Source organism: Peromyscus leucopus, chromosome 12 (genome assembly GCF_004664715.2).
Source record: "Peromyscus leucopus breed LL Stock chromosome 12, UCI_PerLeu_2.1, whole genome shotgun sequence".
Lineage (NCBI taxonomy): Eukaryota > Metazoa > Chordata > Mammalia > Rodentia > Cricetidae > Peromyscus > Peromyscus leucopus.
This window is the reverse complement of record NC_051073.1, coordinates 48,712,224-48,730,039: the sequence shown is the minus strand read 5'-3', so window position 1 is coordinate 48,730,039 and position 17,816 is coordinate 48,712,224. Positions and strand designations below refer to the sequence as shown.

Sequence of the window (17,816 nt, the reverse complement as noted above, 5' to 3'; positions counted from 1 at the left end):
ACACTTGAATCTGAAAAGTCACACTGTGAAAGGTTATATATAAAGGACTGAATCTAAACCTACTGCAATATCATGAAAGGGTTTCGGTGGTCAAGAACTCATTCATTAAAACAAGAAAGTAGTCGTGAAAAGAACACATTTAGGACAGCATTGCTTATATCGAAAAAACTAAGTAATTTAATAACATATAATAGAAATAATCCAGTAAATGATGGCACATGGACACAATGGTACAGTATTCAGACAGGATAAGTTACCTATGGCTATTGACCTTGTAATGTATCTTAAATGTAGCTAACTAAGTAGAAATAGTGATTATAATTATATATCTCAATTATAGACAAATATTAAATAAATGTGAAGTAAAGGTATGTATTATTGTTTACAATGAGAGCTGGTTGTTTAAAACTGCATTTCCTACCACAGCTATCAAGTTGGTCTCAAGTCTTTACATGATTCAAGCCTTCATATTATTTGAATTTTAATTTTTTTCCTCCAGTGTTGAGCATATTTCTACTATATTAGAATTATTTTAACAGCATATTCCTGAGTCATATCACACATCTATTTTGTGAAATTTGATATTCGATGTGGTTCAAATGATAATTCTCAGAGATATACTTATGTGCACTTAATTCAAAAAGAAGTCAGTTAATAAATACTACATGCCAAAGTCTAAGCCAGAGGTTGTATATATAGCCTTTAAGTTCAACCAAAAGAGATAAGCTCAGTAGTCTGTGACTCAGAAACTTTTGTTTTAGGTATTTTCATAATTTTGGAATGAATGACATTGTATAATAACTCTAAGAAAAAATTTTAAATATCTTTCTAAGAGTTAAGGAAAATCACGTTAAAATCAGAATAGTCATGTACTTAACAAATGTAGTTGGGTCTGAAGATTTAATTAAATTATAGAGTACTTGCTTGGCACATGAAAAACCTAAGGTTTAATTCCCCAATGTTGGAAAATGAATGAATTGAAGGAAAAGAATGGAATGAATTAATGAGTGAATGATAAATAACATAGATAGATAGATAGGTAGATAGATGATAGATAGATGATAGATAGATAGATAGATAGATAGATAGATAGATAGATAGATAGATAGATAAATAGATAGATAGATAAAGGTTACTAACTGGACCTTTGCATCATCAACATCTACTGCGGTAAGTCTTTTACCCAAGGATAGGTGTGGTATTTTGAATGTAATTGGCCTTCATAATCTCATAGGGAGTGGCACTATTAGGAGTTGTGGCTTTGCTGGAATAGATATGGCCTTGTTGGAGGAAGTGAGTCACTGTGGGGGCAAGCTTGGAGGTCTCCTATACTCAAGATACTACCCATGGTCATAGACCGCTTCCTGTTGCCTTCTGATCAAGATGTAGCCAGAACCACGTCTGCCTGCATGCCACCATGCTCTCCACCATGATGATAGTGGACTAGACCTCTGAAACTGTAAGCTACCACCTCAATTAAACATTTTCCTTTATAAGAGTTGCTGTGGTCATGGTGTCTCTTCACAGCAATAGAGGCTCTAACTGAGACAATAGGTATTGAAAACAAAGATATTTTTAACATTTTAAAATTAGGAAGTTTCCTTATGCTGTGGCCTGTTACTTATCATGCAGTTCAATAGGAGAAAGTTTTTTTTTTTTTTTTTAAATCAACACAATTATGTTATTGAGTCTTTGGAAATTTCACATCCTGCATCCTAATCCCACTCATTTCTCAGGCCTTCAGTGTCCATCCTCCACCTTTGTAGCCTCCTTTAACCAAAAAGAAAATAAGAAAAATAAATAAATAAAAATAATTTAAAGAAGAAAAAGACCACTTTGTTCCCCCCATCTTTCCCACCTTTCCATCACATGTTCATTTGCTGTAGTGGTCTTGGGAGCTGCGGTGTGTCACACGATACACCCTTTTGCCCAAACAACTTTACTAGTAAATGTTCACTGTTGGTGTGATTCAAGGCCTCTGGTTTTTGGTACACCATCAATACTTGACCCTAACCGAAACTTCTCTCGGATACCCTGCTGTTGCCCAGAGTCACGGAGATCCTGTGGGTATCTTCACCAGCTCCAGCAGGTCATAGATGGGGTAGATGTTGAGGTGAACCACCTCAAAGCCCTGGATAGGGACCTGAGTGGTAGCTGAGTTGGTCACGCTGGGCCTCCACTGGGACTGCCCCTCTCAGGTGAGGATCAGGGCCAGCTTTCCCATGCCATAGGGGCCATTTCTCGAACACAAACGAGGCAGGGCCAGCTCTCCTGTTGCAGCAGCGCACAGGGGGTGAGAGATCAGAGGGTGGCAGTTCCCCCAGAGCAGTCGAAGGTCAGGGCCAGCTTTCCCAAGCTCATGCTACTGGAGCCAGTTCTGGAGAAGTGGGGGGAGGGGAGGCATTGCAGAGAGCAGGTCTCCCATTCTGGGGCCCAAGCCATCAGGGCCAGTTCACCCATGGTCCCTGGTGGTAACATGACCACAGACATCAGCACAGACCCCGGGCTGTGATAGTATGAAAGTTTTATTTGACTAACATTAAAAGTTTCCTTCTGGTCTACGGCCATACCACCCTGAACGCGCCCGATCTCGTCTGATCTCGGAAGCTAAGCAGGGTCGGGCCTGGTTAGTACTTGGATGGGAGACCGCCTGGGAATACCGGGTGCAAAAAATGAGAAACTGACAGATTAAATGACTTTGGTGAACCTTCATAATTTCATTTGTAGATCTTTCCATTTCTAATTTATAAATACATTTGGGGTTATAAATTATAAATGTACTACCTCCTGTCAACATTGTATACTTCTATTTGATGATTTCTGTGTCAAACATTATATGGAAATGTTTCCAAGTATTTTCTGTATTAACTGTGAATGAATAGAACAAAATAAATTGCCTGTGATAGAAAAAAAAAAAAAAGTTTCCTTCTGAGTCCATATATATGAATGAGCTCCCATAATGCATTGAGGTTTAGTTTGGTCCTGCAGTGAGACCCTGTAGAGAGAGAAAAGCAGGCAAGCAAGTTGAACACACCCCAATGGGAGCAAATAAAGCTCTCTTTGGAAAATGTCTCAGGATAATGAATTCACGTTGTAATGATGATGGTGGTGTAGTAATAGGTGATCTCCCCCCCCCTTCTGTTTTCCAAAATGCTCCTCTATAAGCTGTAACAAAGAACATTAGAACCATTCTTGTTATGGCAAACTGACTCCTGACTCCTCTCAAATAGGTATGTTTGGATAAGTCACTTTTAGTGTCTCATTGCTAGAATCAGGCTTCAATCCATCAGCTTCTGGTTTCTTTTCTTTGTGCCGTCTATTATTTGTTCTCACTCTGCACCCCCTCCCCTTTTGTATTTTGGATTAATTGATTAGCTATAATGAATCTATTTTCTTTGTTAGGCTTTTAGTCATACCCCTTGTTATTTTGATTGCTTTTAAGTATATAACACACACCCTTCACTTAGTTTTAATAGCATTACTCCAAGTAGCATAATACTATTTTACACTTAGCATGAGAGCTTTACAATGATATTTTTACACCTTCTTGTTCTAGTACTACTGTCTTTTATTTTATTTTGCATATGGTTTAATCCCTACAATGCATTATTTTCCATAAGTCAAAATCATCATTTACAAAGATTGGAATAATAGAAACAAGTTAGTAAAATTATCTAAGTATCATCCTTGTAAAGCAAATTGTAAAAAACAAAGTGATGACATTTTATACATCTATAAATGGTGTACATGAGATTTTATACATGTTTAAATAGTGTGTGCCTAGAATATATAAAAAGAACACTGATATAATTTTAGTTTTCCTCTACTTGATATTAGCTTATGCATCTTTTGTTCAAAAACAAAAGTAAAAATGATTTCTAAGTTCATTGAAATAAAGATATTTAGTGTACAACAGAGAGCTAAATGGAAAGAAAAAAAACAAAACTATGCTTTGTTGCCATTATTACTACAATCTTAAAAATAAAATAAAGTGTTTGTGAGATCATAGAATATAGAAACGCAGCGCCATCTCTTCATGGAGTCACTAAAGACAGATGTGGGTGAATGAGGTGGATGGGTATTAGATGGCAGGGGAGGCATCTACCTGTCAGATGTTGAAAGAAGAAATTACTCTTCCTACCACAAAATAACAAAAATGTTTCCTTTATCCCATCCTATTGTATGAACGAGTCTGAGTGCTTGTACGTGCGTGCATACACACACACACACACACACACACACAATGATTGAAAATAAATGTGAAGCACAGATGTGACAGGCAGAGCCACAGTATTAAATAGCTAGCTAGGGCCCATGTTCTTTGCAGGAGAAAGTGTACTGCAAGGTACAGACTTGGAAGTACACTTCAGTGAATTGAGTAGGCATTCATTTCAGTATGTTTCAAGGTTAAGCACTTCTAAGCCATTTTTCAAGTAATCACATGCTTTAGCATAAACCAGCATCATACATAAATGTAAATTATATGAAAGAGGACCAGAAAAAATGGGATTTTCTAAAATAAATGATCACAGTGACTAGAGCTGTTAGAAATAGGTCATGAGCTCCTCCTTGGTGATGAAGAACTTAGAAAGACTCATGTCTCACTGCTTGGCCCATAAGGAGTGGCACTATTCGGAAGTGTGGTCTTGTTAGAAATGTGTCCCTTCTTCATCCCAAAATCAGTGAAAGGAGAAACAAATCTCATTTCCCTTTTTGAGGAATGTGAAGAATTTATAGTCATCTTTAGTCTGAAGCAGAACACTAGTAATAATCAACTGTAATTTCCCTCTTTTCTCTATTTGCCTCAGCCTGTAGTTATCCATCCTTGTTTCTATACCACAGTCAGTATCAAATAATCTTCTGGATTCATATAAAGTTTCAGAAAGGGATAGGAAACATGTAGAAAAATCCATCCCCTACAGATTTCCATTACAGAAGTGTTTTCCATCTAATAATTTATTAACAAGTAGAAAATAAAATCCTAAGAGTCAGTTTTTAGCCATTCACATCCTGCCTCAGGATGGACTTCCAACTATGTGCTCATTGTGATCAAGTGATAAATAAATTTAAAGTTCTAAGAATTTCATTACTACCGAAGCTAAGTTGTAATGTATTTTCTTCCCTCTATAAGATGTACAGAAAGTTATGCTCCAACCTAGAGGAAAAATTATGGCATCAAAAAAGAGCATGAGCTTTAGACTCACATAAATCAGAATTTGAGAAACATTTATGCCACATGGGAGGCGTAAGATGGCAACATCACCTGCCTTCTATTTCCTCAACGCCATTGATGCTGAAGAAATTGGCTATGGAATGTGCCAGCATAAGAAGCATCACCTAACAGTTCCTTCAGAAATGTTTGTCAAGGGAATAAATTAAATCAGTGTTCTGAAAGTCATCATTTGAAAAATCAGATTCAATCAGAAAAGGGCAGCTGCTCCTGAACTGATACCCACATCTATTAAAAAAGGCCCACAGTGTGGGGCTGGTGAGATAGCACTGCCTACCTCAGGATGTACTCTTGACAGTCTAAATTCCGTCCCTGGAACCCATGGGAAGCTGGAAGAAGAAAACCACTTCCACAAAGCTTTCCTCTGACCTCATACACATGCACACAGTTTTTAAAGACCTGTTATGTGGAAGGCATTGTACAATTTATGGATATGAAATATAGGCTTTGTTGTAGACAAAGTAACTTCTCCCAAGAGCTACAAATTAGGGTGAAAATGTAATGTAAAATGATTGGCGTAAAGAGTATGTTCTTCAAACCTGTGGGTTCAAGAAAGGAATGACAGGTAGGTAAAGGATGGGTGAGTTTTTAAGAATGAGTAAGTGAATATCAAGCAACAGATTGAGGGCATAATAAGCACTTGATGAATACTCATTTTAAAAAAGGAAAGAGAAAGGGCACTTGGGAGTACCTAAGCTGGTTTTGTTACTTTATTCCAATGACTTTTAATGTTATGATCAAAGCCACAGACATATGATGAGGGATTTGTAAGTGGAGGTAATGTTACCAAATTTGTCATGTGACCATTCATCTGGCAGCCCCCTTGTAGGCAGTTGAAATGAGACACTTACAGGTGGAAGAGCATCTAGGCATTTATTATACTCATCTTCCTCTGGCACATTGCCAGACTTTTAGAACAATAAAGTCAGGTATAATATTCTCTTACTGTTTCACCTAAATTGGAGATTCTCAAAGCTGTTTTCACACGTTCTTGAGAATGAAACTTAGACATGGGTCATGGCACTAGTCAGTGCACAGTACATTTTTATTGACCTGCCTGGGCCCTTTCCAGACTAGCAAAACTCTCCCGTTGAAGTGACAATTTGGTATCTAAACACGTCTCTGCTGTGAGACCACATGTAAAGCACAACACAAGAAAACATGCCGGGTTTTGTGGGATTCTATTTTTCCCCTAGATTTCTTCAGATTTTTTTTTTTTTTTTGGATTTGCTCTAAGCTCTGGGTATAAGTCACCTCTCACACTCAAAACTCCAATCAAAGAAAACATAGTTTGTGTACGATTCTCATCACAGCAAAATGGCATTATATGCTGGACACTGTGGAGCTGCAAAGGAGACTGAATATCAAGTCATGAGCATATTTGTCTAAAAGCCAGGAATAAAATCAAGTGATCAATTAGATAAAATGACTTGGAAACCTCTGTTACAAAGCCAGACTTGTATCTATAGTAGTCGGGAAATACATATAACCTACCACACCTTTCCTGTTCATTTACTCAATAGGTACTGTTTGGGAACATGTCATAGCTTAAGCTCTCCACTGGGCATGAGAAGTAAATAGTGATTTTTCACAAACACAGGTCCTGTTGGGATGTTTTGCCCATGTGTGATTTAGAATTAGACTAATTTTCTCACATACATTGAACTGCAGTCTAACCAGCCCTCCTCCCACATTTCCTTTGTAGCGTTAGTCATGAAATGTAGGGTTTTTTTTTTTTTTAACTCTTTTGGGGGCCTACCACCCTGCTCCCAAATAAACCCATGGAGACTTATTCTTGTTTATGAATGTGCAGCTTTAGCTTGGCTTGTTTCTAGCCAGCTTTTCTTAATTTAAATTCTCCCGTCTACTTTTTGCCTCTGGACTTTTACCTTTCTCTATTATATATTCCTTTCTTTCCTTCTTATTCCATGGCTGGATGACTTGCACCTGGTACTTTCCTTTCCTTCTTCGTTTTCTCTCCTCTCTCTTCCCCTTCTTTCTCTATTTATTCTCTCTGCCAGGCAGCCCCATCTGTCCCTCTCCGGCCAAGCTATTGGACATTCAGCTCCTTATTAGACCAATCAGGTGTTTTAGACAGGCAAAGTAACATACTTCGGAGTTAAACAAATGCAACATAAAAGAATGCAACACATCTTTGCATTATTAAACAAATATTCCACAGCATAAATCAATGTAACACATCTTAAAATAATATATCCACAACAATGAGATGAATATTTCTATCCTTCAAGGACATACTCATAATTTCTATCTGTGACTTTCCCCTAATTAGTCTAGAACTAAGTAATTTCTTTGTTTGATATCCATTTCCAAATTTGAATCACATAATTTATTATCCCTTGGCTAATCACTTACATGAATCAATATACTGATATATGGACATTATAAAATGGCACATAATTTTCCAAATAGCCATTTGTACCACAAATAAAGGTGTGTGCTTATCTCTGATGATGTATTTTGATCACCTTCTGCATAACCGAATGCCAACTAGTTCATAGAACTTAACAAAAGACAAACTGAAAGTGATTGTTTCATCCTGCAGGTCAGAATCCAGTTGAGAAGCATGACTAAATATCCCACATTCAATAGGAAGATAATGTTAGTGTCTGGTATGACAAGTGACAGTTTTCAACTTTGGGGTGCTTTTTTTTAATGGCATATGAAAAAAAGAAGAAAAGGAATAGGAAAAAAGTCTCCAAGTTATCACCCTTTCAGTAATATATAAAGCTGTCAGAGGTAAGCAGCAGAGGCCTCCACCCTCCAGTTGAAACAGTACAGAGAAGAGGGCTAGGATTTCACACCCAGCATGCTACTGGGGAGAAAGTGGACTATAGGTTTCAGAAAAATCTGCCACCATGCTCAGGTCTACCCACTCACCTTCAGACATTCCAACCTCCCACAAAAACATAAAAGATTTCTTTACTATTTATAGAACATTTTTCAATTTCTTCCATTTATGCCCAAGTATCAAAGGAAATATCAATGTCTTTCTACATTGTGTTGTAACAAACACACATAGACAAGAATAAAAAGCAGAGTTCTATTTCTTTTAAGTATTGAATTCACCTCAGTCCTTTAATATTTGAGCAGAGCATATATGTGATTGCTATCCAAAGATCAAATATTATTGAATTTACTGTGATATAAAGGCTTATAAAATTTTTCATTTAATCCAAGCACTGGTCATTATGAATCCATGTATTTTTCACAACTACCAATCAGTTCAGGTAACATTTGTAATCTGTCTCTATCTCTGAAAAATAGAGAAAGATTGCTGAAATTGTCAAGTTTAACTCTAGGAATCTTCATGAAATACTTTATAACACTTTGCAGTATTCATATGAGTATTCTTTTAAAAAATGAGAGGCTTGAGAAATGGCTCATCGTTTAAGAGCACTTGCTGCTCTTCCAGAAGACCAAAGATTAGTTTCAATCGCTCACTTCAGGTTCCTCACAACTGCTTGTAAGTCTCAGGGGTCTAATATCTCCTTCTTGCTTCAGTGGACATACACATTAAAAAAATAAAAAATGAATAAAATAAATATTTTTAAAAATTGCTTAAATTCATGGTCAATGTTAGAATCATTTGAATGTCATAACTTCCATGCAGTATGTCAGTAATCTTGACCTTAATGCTCTTCTTAGTAGAGAAGACCTGAGGGCATGCTACCTGTTTATCCTTTCTCCCTACAATGAAATGTCGTGTAGTTGTATGGCAAGTAGGTAACCATGAAAAAGCTGGGAGAGGCCTTACACAACAAATATACCATCTGAGACTTGGGTCTTCGAATTCTGGAACTGTAAGAAAAAAGTTGATTTTGGTTAATTAAGTCACCCAGTTGCTAAGGCAGCTTAAACTGACCAATATAGTCCCCATAGTTGCTCTGTCCAGGGACATAGTAGTGGCCCTTAGAGGATGGCAGATGACTGAAAGAGTTTGTGCCCCAGAAACTGAAGGTCTAATAACTTTCTCATCCTAGGTGGAGCCAGAGGCAATAGCTAAATGTCCTCTTTCCTTTCTGGGAAAGCATGCACTAACTAAAAAATGTCTTCCCTACTTCAGAACACTCTGTGTTATTGCCAAAGACCTCCACTGAGGATACAGCAGGACTAACTTGTTCTGTCACATCCCTTTTCTTTTCCAGTTCTCCAATGAGCCAAAGAGTGCTCCACAGTGATTGTTTTCTCCCAGTCTTACCTTCTATAAACATCAGCATCCTATAGGATCCAGTCTATAGCTCCTCCTTGGCAGAATCACCACTTCTAATTTTTCTGATATTATTTAAGCGGCTTTTCAAAACAAATAATACAGAGCCAAAGGAAAAAGCACAGTGAACACAGGGTGGGAAGAGAACCTTGAACATTTTCCCGAATACCTGCCATGCATGAGTCTGGCTTCTAGACTGGTTTCTCTCAGAGCTTTGAATTCTTTTATCGCTAACTTTTTTTTTTTTTTTTTTTTTTTTTTTTTTTTTTTTTTTTTTTTTTTGGATACAGGGTTTCTCTGTGCAGTTTTGGTGCCTGTCCTGGATCTCACTCTGTTGACCAGGCTGGCCTCGAACTCACAGAGATTGGCCTGGCTCTGCCTCCTGAGTGCTGGGATTAAAGGTGTGTGCCACCACTGCCTGGCTTTTTTATCTAACTTTTTTGATAGCAGCATATCCATATTACCTTCCAGAAACACAACTAAATTACAATGCACTCACTGCTAACAAAAATGAACTTAAGAAACTGATTCCCACTGTAAACAAAAAACAAGTTCATAATAATTCCAAGAACCCAGAATTTACCTTATCTACTCCCATTTTCATTGCATTATTCACTGTTTCTCTTCTTTCCATTTCCAATTACTGAAATACACTGTGTGCTACCTTCAAGTCTCAAGTTCATTTTGAAACCTTTTGCCCAATCCTGTGTTTTCTACCTGTACAATTTTAAAAGAGTATCTTCTAGTTATTCTTTGAAATTTTCATACATTTATACAATGTATGTTGATCATATTCATCCCCCATTTCCTCCCTCCTTCATGTCCTCTTCTTGTTTTTTTGCCTGCTGAGTGCAGTTACTATTGCTGCACACACAGGAATGTGAGGCCATATGCCAAAACATGGGCAATTTAGCATTGGTGATACTCCCAAAGAAATGAATCTCTTTCCCCCAGCAGCCATCAATTGTCAGTTGCCCCACAGCTCAGGGTGGCACTTCCTTTTCCTCTTCCTTATCCGTGCTGAAACTAGTTTGATCTTGTGTGAGTCTTGTGCAAAAACCAATAGCTTCAGTGATTTCATGAAGCCATGGCCATGTCAGGTCAAGATGACCACGTTTCCTAGCACTCCTCCCAATTCTCCTGTTCTTAGATTATTTCCATTTCCTTTCCCTAGATGTTTCCTTGAATGTTGTGCAAGAGATATTGTAAAATAGATGTCTCATTTAGGACTGAGTCCTGAACAGCCATTTATTTTCAGCATTTTTACCAGTCATAATTCTCTCTATTGGCTGTTTACTATCCATTGCAAAAAGAAGCATCTATGGCCAAAACTGACAGAAGCACACTTATATGAATATAAGAAAACATGTTTAGAGAGCAATTTACCAAAAGAAAATCCACTTAACAAAACAATAATAGGGCTCTGGGCTTTTGACCATGCTTACCAGACATGAATTCCTTAATGTGGCTCAGTCCTCTAATCCATTTGGAAAGTAATCCACCACTCCCATACCAACCATTCCACTATTGCATCAATTGCACACCCTGTGTGGCAACTTGGCATTATCTGGTACTGAGTGAGTCCATTGATGATGTTACTCTCACAGCATCCTACATAGCACTTCAGGCACAGTGAAAATTAGCCAGTAAAGAGGAGGTTTCCAGGTCAGCTCCAACACGTTTCCTCTATGTCCTGCAACCAAAGTGTGGTGTGTTTTCAGCAAGAGAGTCTAACTGTCTAGCAATGGTGGGCAACCAAGAGCAATGGCAATAGCCTATTCTGTGTTGAGGGCTCTGGTGCCTCCTCTGTATGGTTTTTGTGTGCTCTTTAATTCATTCGGAGTTCTACAGTTTATATCTCTAAATATCTTATAAGCTTTTTGGAGAAAGATAGTATGTGTGATCGTTGTTTTAATTCTCCAGTGGACACAGCCAGTGTCCCTCACAGTGCCTACTAGACACAAGAATTAAGAGCATAATATTCTCATTTGTAATTTTTGGCAGAACATCAGTGGTAATTCTAAGTAATACTTTTATAAAGTGAGTTTAAATTGTCTTCTACTTAAAGAATAATACAGACACGTTTGCAATTGCAGATAAATTATAAATATCAATATCCTCTAAGTGTAACAATACTTTCTATGAATTGATTATGTTCCCTAAAGGTTCTTGTGCTGAATTCATGGTCCTTGGTGTGGCGGTGAGAGATGGTGGAATGGAGAGATGAAGCTAGATAAGAGGTAAGGCAGATATCAAGGGCTTCATCGTCAAGCAGATTGGTGCAGTTTTTGTAGGATCAAGGTGAGTTCCTTTAAAAATAGGTTGTTATAAGAAGAACAAAATTGTTTCTCCATGCCCTTGCATTTCTGAACCACCTGATCTCTCCTTTTAACATGTGTCAATCATGATGTCATCTGCAACATCAAAACATCATGATGTAGCCAGAAGTTCTTCATCTGAAACAATGGAGTTGCTTGATTATGTACTTTAAGTTTCTAAAACTGTGAGGTAAGTGAACCTTTTTTGTTACTAGGCTGTTATTTTACTATAGAAACAGAACATGATTTGATGTTATATTGAAGATTGTGGTTTAGGTAATCTTCAGACAGTAGTTGACTGAAAGTGGATATAATGAATGAATACAGACTGGCTTAACTTTTAGTGTTAACTAACTCAACAAATATTTATTGTGCACTTACAATATTGTAGGCATTAGAGAGATAGAAGCTCATTTCCATGATTTCTTTTTTAATCTCATTGAACACATAAAAGCAATGAAGTCAGCATAGCATCAACCAATATGATAAAAGTAAGACATAGTTTTGAAACTCACAGATCCAAATTTCTTAGCGTACTAATTAATAGAACTTATTTTTTCAACAAGGTTTTTATTTATTATTTATTGTGTAGCAGGCACAGCATGTGCTATACATTTACTGCTTCATTTAATCATCACTGAAAATATGATTCTATACATTGTAAAGGAACATCTGACAGCCAGATGGCTGAAACTCTTTGCCCAGAAATACACTAAGATGTCAGCTCATTCCCAAACCCTGTTCTTAGCTGTTGTAGTACACTGCACCCAGAAAATTAATATGCATACTATTATTCTCAAACACCTCAAGGAAAACAGCTTTCAGGGAGCATTTGTTTGAATGCTTAAATATTCTTATTACTTATTTCTTGCTTATGTCCCTGTGAGTCATAATCTACTATTTTATCTCCCAATTTTGTCTATAGTGATATTTACAGCCTTGACTACCTGGGAAGTACACTCAGCCTCTAGTAGAACTTAAGAAATCTGAAATTCCTCCCCTCAGAGGTCAGAACCCCACAAAAGAGAAGGCAAAAAGAGTGTAAGAGCCAGAGGTGATGGAGGACAACAATGTCTTCTAAATCAACTGAGTCAGGTTCATATGCACTCAGACTCAGAAATACAAACATGGCATGTACTCACTTATAAGTGGACACTAGTTGTTAAGTAAAGGACAATCATGCTACAATCCACAAACCCAGAGAAGCTAAGTAACAAAGAGGGCTCAAGTGAAAAAACATGGGTCTTCCTGGAAAGGGGAAATAAAACAGAGTTTTTGGGTGGACTGGGGACATGTGGGGATGGGAACAGAAAGAACCAGGTGGGGGTGGAGAAACAGAAGGAGAGAGTATTTAGAGAAATGACAGGAACTGGGGGGCAATTGGAAGGTGGTGTGAAAATCTAGTGCAGTGGAAACTTCCTGGAATCTATAAGAGTAACTCCAGTGAAGTCTCCTAGTATTGGAGGACATGATGTCTGAACTGGCCATCTTTTATGACTGGGGCTCCCAAATGTCTTACAAAGTACATGCAACAGTTTTTCTGACTTGCCCCTAAAAACATTTAAAGTGGCAGAAAGATGACCAAAATTTGAAATAACAATGAAAATTGGGCAGAGAAATAACCACTTTTAACATTTACTAGAAGTTCTCCCAAAGAAACACATACAGGGGCTGCTTTCCCACTACTCAGAGAAAATATTTTTTAGTCTACTAGTATATTCTCACTCAAACCATCAGCTAAGTCAGAAAAAATGAGAAATTTAAAACTTTGTTTCTTTGTGTGTGTGTGTGTGTGTGTGTGTGTGTGTGAGAGAGAGAGAGAGAGAGAGAGAGAGAGAGAGAGAGAGAGAGAGAGAGAGAGAGAGAGAGAGACCTATGCCATGCACACATTTGAGATCAGAGGATTACAAATGGATGTCAGTTCTCTTTTTCTACCATGAGGTCTTGGGAATCAAAGTTTGGTCATTAGTCTTGGGAGCAGACCCTTTTTTACTGGCTCTACATTCTCACCATTCCAAACAAAGATATTAGCAGAAATAATTAATCAGCGGTAGAGCACTTTCTTAACCTGGGTTCAGTCCTTAATACAGAGAACAAAAGAATGAGAGAAAGAAAGAAGGTGGGAAAGAGAAGAGAAGGAGGGCTGGAGGGAGATAAGTATAATGTCTCAAAAACCTATTACCCATTTACCAATTTGTGAAAAGGTAGTAGAGAGCATGCATCAGTAAAAGACATGAAAGGAACTGGATATGTGGGGCTTCACTGTGTATTTAGCAAGAAGCACCAACCAGCAGATACAAGACTAGAGAAAAATTATCTTAAACTTGAAGGCCAAGTTGAGAGAAAACAGCCTCCTGGAAGATCAGTAATTTGAATTACAGATCAGCTGATGCCTCCAAATATTTTTAGGAAATTATTACTAGGTGTTTGATAAATCATTTGCAGCATTTATAAAGGGTAATTAATTAATAAGAACCCTGGATAGAGCTGAGTGGCAGAGTATGTATCTAGCATGTCATTGGCAATCGGTTTAATCCACACATGGGTGATTACACATGGACATTCAGAAAACTAAGGAAGTTAAAAAGAAATGATCAACTCTAAGATAATTTAAATTCATATACTACTGAAATAACAGCTTTCTTTGCCTCAGTTACAACCAATATTTATGCAATCACAATGTGAACAATGACTTAATTTCAACAAAAGTCACTTTTGAAAAGGAAAATAGTGGTGTTAACTAAATAGTGAACCACAAAATAAGAATTCCAGGGATTGTAGTTAGAGCCAAAAACAGGAAAGAAACATTATTTAATACATGGAGATAAATGGTAGCATTTAGAAATAAAAGCTAAATGTGAGTAAAATGTGTACAGGAAAAGGGGAAAAGTAGAAAGGGTAGACCACAGTTGACTGGTTGTGCTTCAGTCCACTTGATATCTTTGTGTATTTTTACTGTCTTATTTTTTAGTAAACATAAAAATGTGGTTAGATGTTATGAAAAGGGAGAGTAATTGAAGTGGAACAAAAGCTACAAAACACAGCTGAAAGATAAATGTATCCTTAATGTAGAGAACAAGGCAGTATAATTCAAAGTTCACCTTTAAGTATATTATAGCTATTGTTTAATAATATTTATTATTATATTTTATATAATATTAATTAAAAAACAAACTTTAAAGAAAAGTCAAGTATCTGGGACAAACTACAGTTTGATAGTTAATATTCAAATAAATTGCTGTCTATATGAAAGCAAATGAAGTACATTTTCTGTCAGACTTGCAGGTGATCAAGGTGAAAATATAAGCTACCTATGAAGTAGACTGAGAAAAAAGTTACTTGAGTGACTCAGATAATCCAGAGCTGACTCAAAATTAAACTGGACAGATGTGTTAAAATACATAATAACAAAACGTGTTGTGCGTTGGTGTGGAAAATCGACAGGTAGAGTGAGGAATCAATTATAAAATTCTGAGGAGAGTAGATGAGTAAGAATCCTATAGTAAAAGTGAAAGACTATGAAGGGATTTGCATGATCTCTCCATGAGGCATCTGGCTAAACATTAAAACAAACAGTGCCCTGTGGCATCTTAGTGATGGAGAGAATTCTTTGAGGAGACAAGAAATTCCTAGGAAAAGACTTGGAACTCTAACTAACATTATTTTAATCCTCAAGAAAAAATCAAAAAACATGAACAGAACCTATGACAGGATGGTAGGTTGGACAACTCTCCTCTTTCAGTACCCTATACACTCTCAGTCTTCTATAGTCAGATGAATTGATTTTGCTTTAAAAAAAAATCAATGTAGATTATAGAGAAAAAACCCAGAAATAGAGACAATTATGCACTGGGAAAAAAAAATCAGATGCTACTCCACTGTAAAAATTCAGTTATTTAATTATTGATGTTAACTTCAATATTAACAGGTAATAGTGGAAATTATTATTATTCCCAAGAATTGGAGATAGAGGACCGTAGCAGAAGTTTCCCTATCTGGTCCCACGGTCCTGTAGCCACTTACAAAATTCAGAGGCTTATATTGATTACCAACTGTATGGCCTATGGCAGGCTTTTTGCTAGCTTGCTCTTTCCTCTTAAATTAATGCATTTTTATTTATCTATGTATCGCTACTGTTCAATGGCTTTACCTGAGTCCCATTTTATGTTGCTCCTGGGAAGGCAGTTTGTCGTCTCACCTCACTCTCCTTTCTCCTTTCATTATTCCTCCTGGATTTTCCCACCTGGCTCCATCCTGCCCTGCCATAGGCGAATGCAGCTTTAGTTATCAACCAATGAGAGCAACAGATATTCACAGTGAAAGGATGAACGCTGCTGGTGAGTCATGGCCACAGCAGAACCCAATATTAGTTTTTAGAGCTTTAATGGAGGCAAAGGGGGAGGAGGGAGCCAGGCCTGGCAGGGGGAACAGAGCAGGAACAGATGAAGGAAACAGGTAGAGAGGTGCAGAGAGAGAGAGCGTGGGAGTCCGTGTCTGGCTTTTAAGGCGGTAGTAGCCGCTGTGCATGTACAGAATCCTAACACACACCGTACAGAAAGACATCCCATAGCAAGACCCAGAAAATAAGGCATTTAAATAACAGAATTTTGTTGACGTGAGACACGATTGCTCCTGGCGGCATCAATCTGATCCCAAGAGAATGTTAGACTTTTAAGACACTTCAATGGGAAGTTTGTCTTCTTCCTGGCATAATGACCTGCTGGGCAAAGAACTGCCCTTGCCTCAACTGCTGACAGGACTGCTGCTGTCCTTTCTGGATGAGTGGGATACAAGGAAAAGTGACTACTGAACTCTGCCAAGACAGGGTAAAATAGTCTTTCAAAATTCCTGCTTCTGCAAACAGTCTATCAGATATTCTAGGCCTGTAGTCAAATTGGATGCCCCAATGGTGCTGAGAAACTTTAGATGACTGTTCAGGCTGCCAGCTGTCTTGTCTATTCTCGAAAGATTTTCGAAAATTGGTTGCATGCATTTCCTGTTTTCTCGGGTATTATTTTATTCCTTCTCAGGTCTTTGATGGAATTGAAGACCAAGAGTTACAGTTACACTCTTCTTGTATCTTAGCTAGAACATATTAAGTACTAGATTCAGATTTTTCAGGATAGGACAGCTTTTGGAATAATCTCCATAACATGTCATTTACCTATGTTCTGGATATCTCTGGATTTTACTATGTGTCCCTTGTTTGATGTTGTTCTTGTTGGTTGTAATTCCATTTTGTTAGGTCATTACCCTTTATTTCTCCTGGAAAACACTCAATAATCATTCCTATTGGATATAGTTTTCTGTTAGGTTAGAACTTTCTTATTTAGATGAAAGGGGAAGATGTAGTGGATAGCAGCGCTAGCTATGACCTTGAAACACCACTCCTTGGAAGGTAGCAGGTAACTGTTTCACCTGCCTATGACCTTGAAGTACATGCCCCTGGGGAGTGGCCACTGGGGACTCTTAAGACCTGGGATGCATATACCTCCCTCGTGTTTATGGATGCTGGGACAGACCAGACAGATCTCAGGCAGAAGAACAGTGTGGGATCATGTCTCACCCTTCCAGGATCCTATGACAAATTCCTCTATTCTGTCTTTTGAGTTTAGTTTTCTTTCCCAAATAAATTTGTTTGCCCTTAAAGCAGACTCCGTGGATTTCTCTCATTAGAGGACAGACAGATGATAGATTGATGATAATAAATAGGTATATAGACACACGCACGCACGTGCACACACGTGTACACACACACACACACACACACACACACACACACACATTCTTTAATTTTATGAAACTTCCACTCTAGTAGGAAAGATATTTATACAAAACTCCAACTTTATTAAAGTTTAACATTTAATTAGTGCTTTTAATTTCTTTATTTCTGTTCAGCTCTAATAAAAATTATTTCTTCAATGTGGCAATCTTGTATTTTTTAAATTTACTTCCTGGACCATCAGAACAATAACTATGGAAATATGAACACTGTATATATTCCAGTAGGCAGCTACAAGATAGATTTAAAATGCTG

At 37.5% G+C, this 17,816-nt stretch overlaps 1 pseudogene; it reads left to right on the top strand.

Moving 5' to 3' along the window:
* The first annotated feature begins 2,556 nt into the window (after positions 1-2,556).
* On the top strand, positions 2,557-2,675 carry LOC114686087 (annotated as a pseudogene).
* The last annotated feature ends 15,141 nt before the right edge of the window (positions 2,676-17,816 follow it).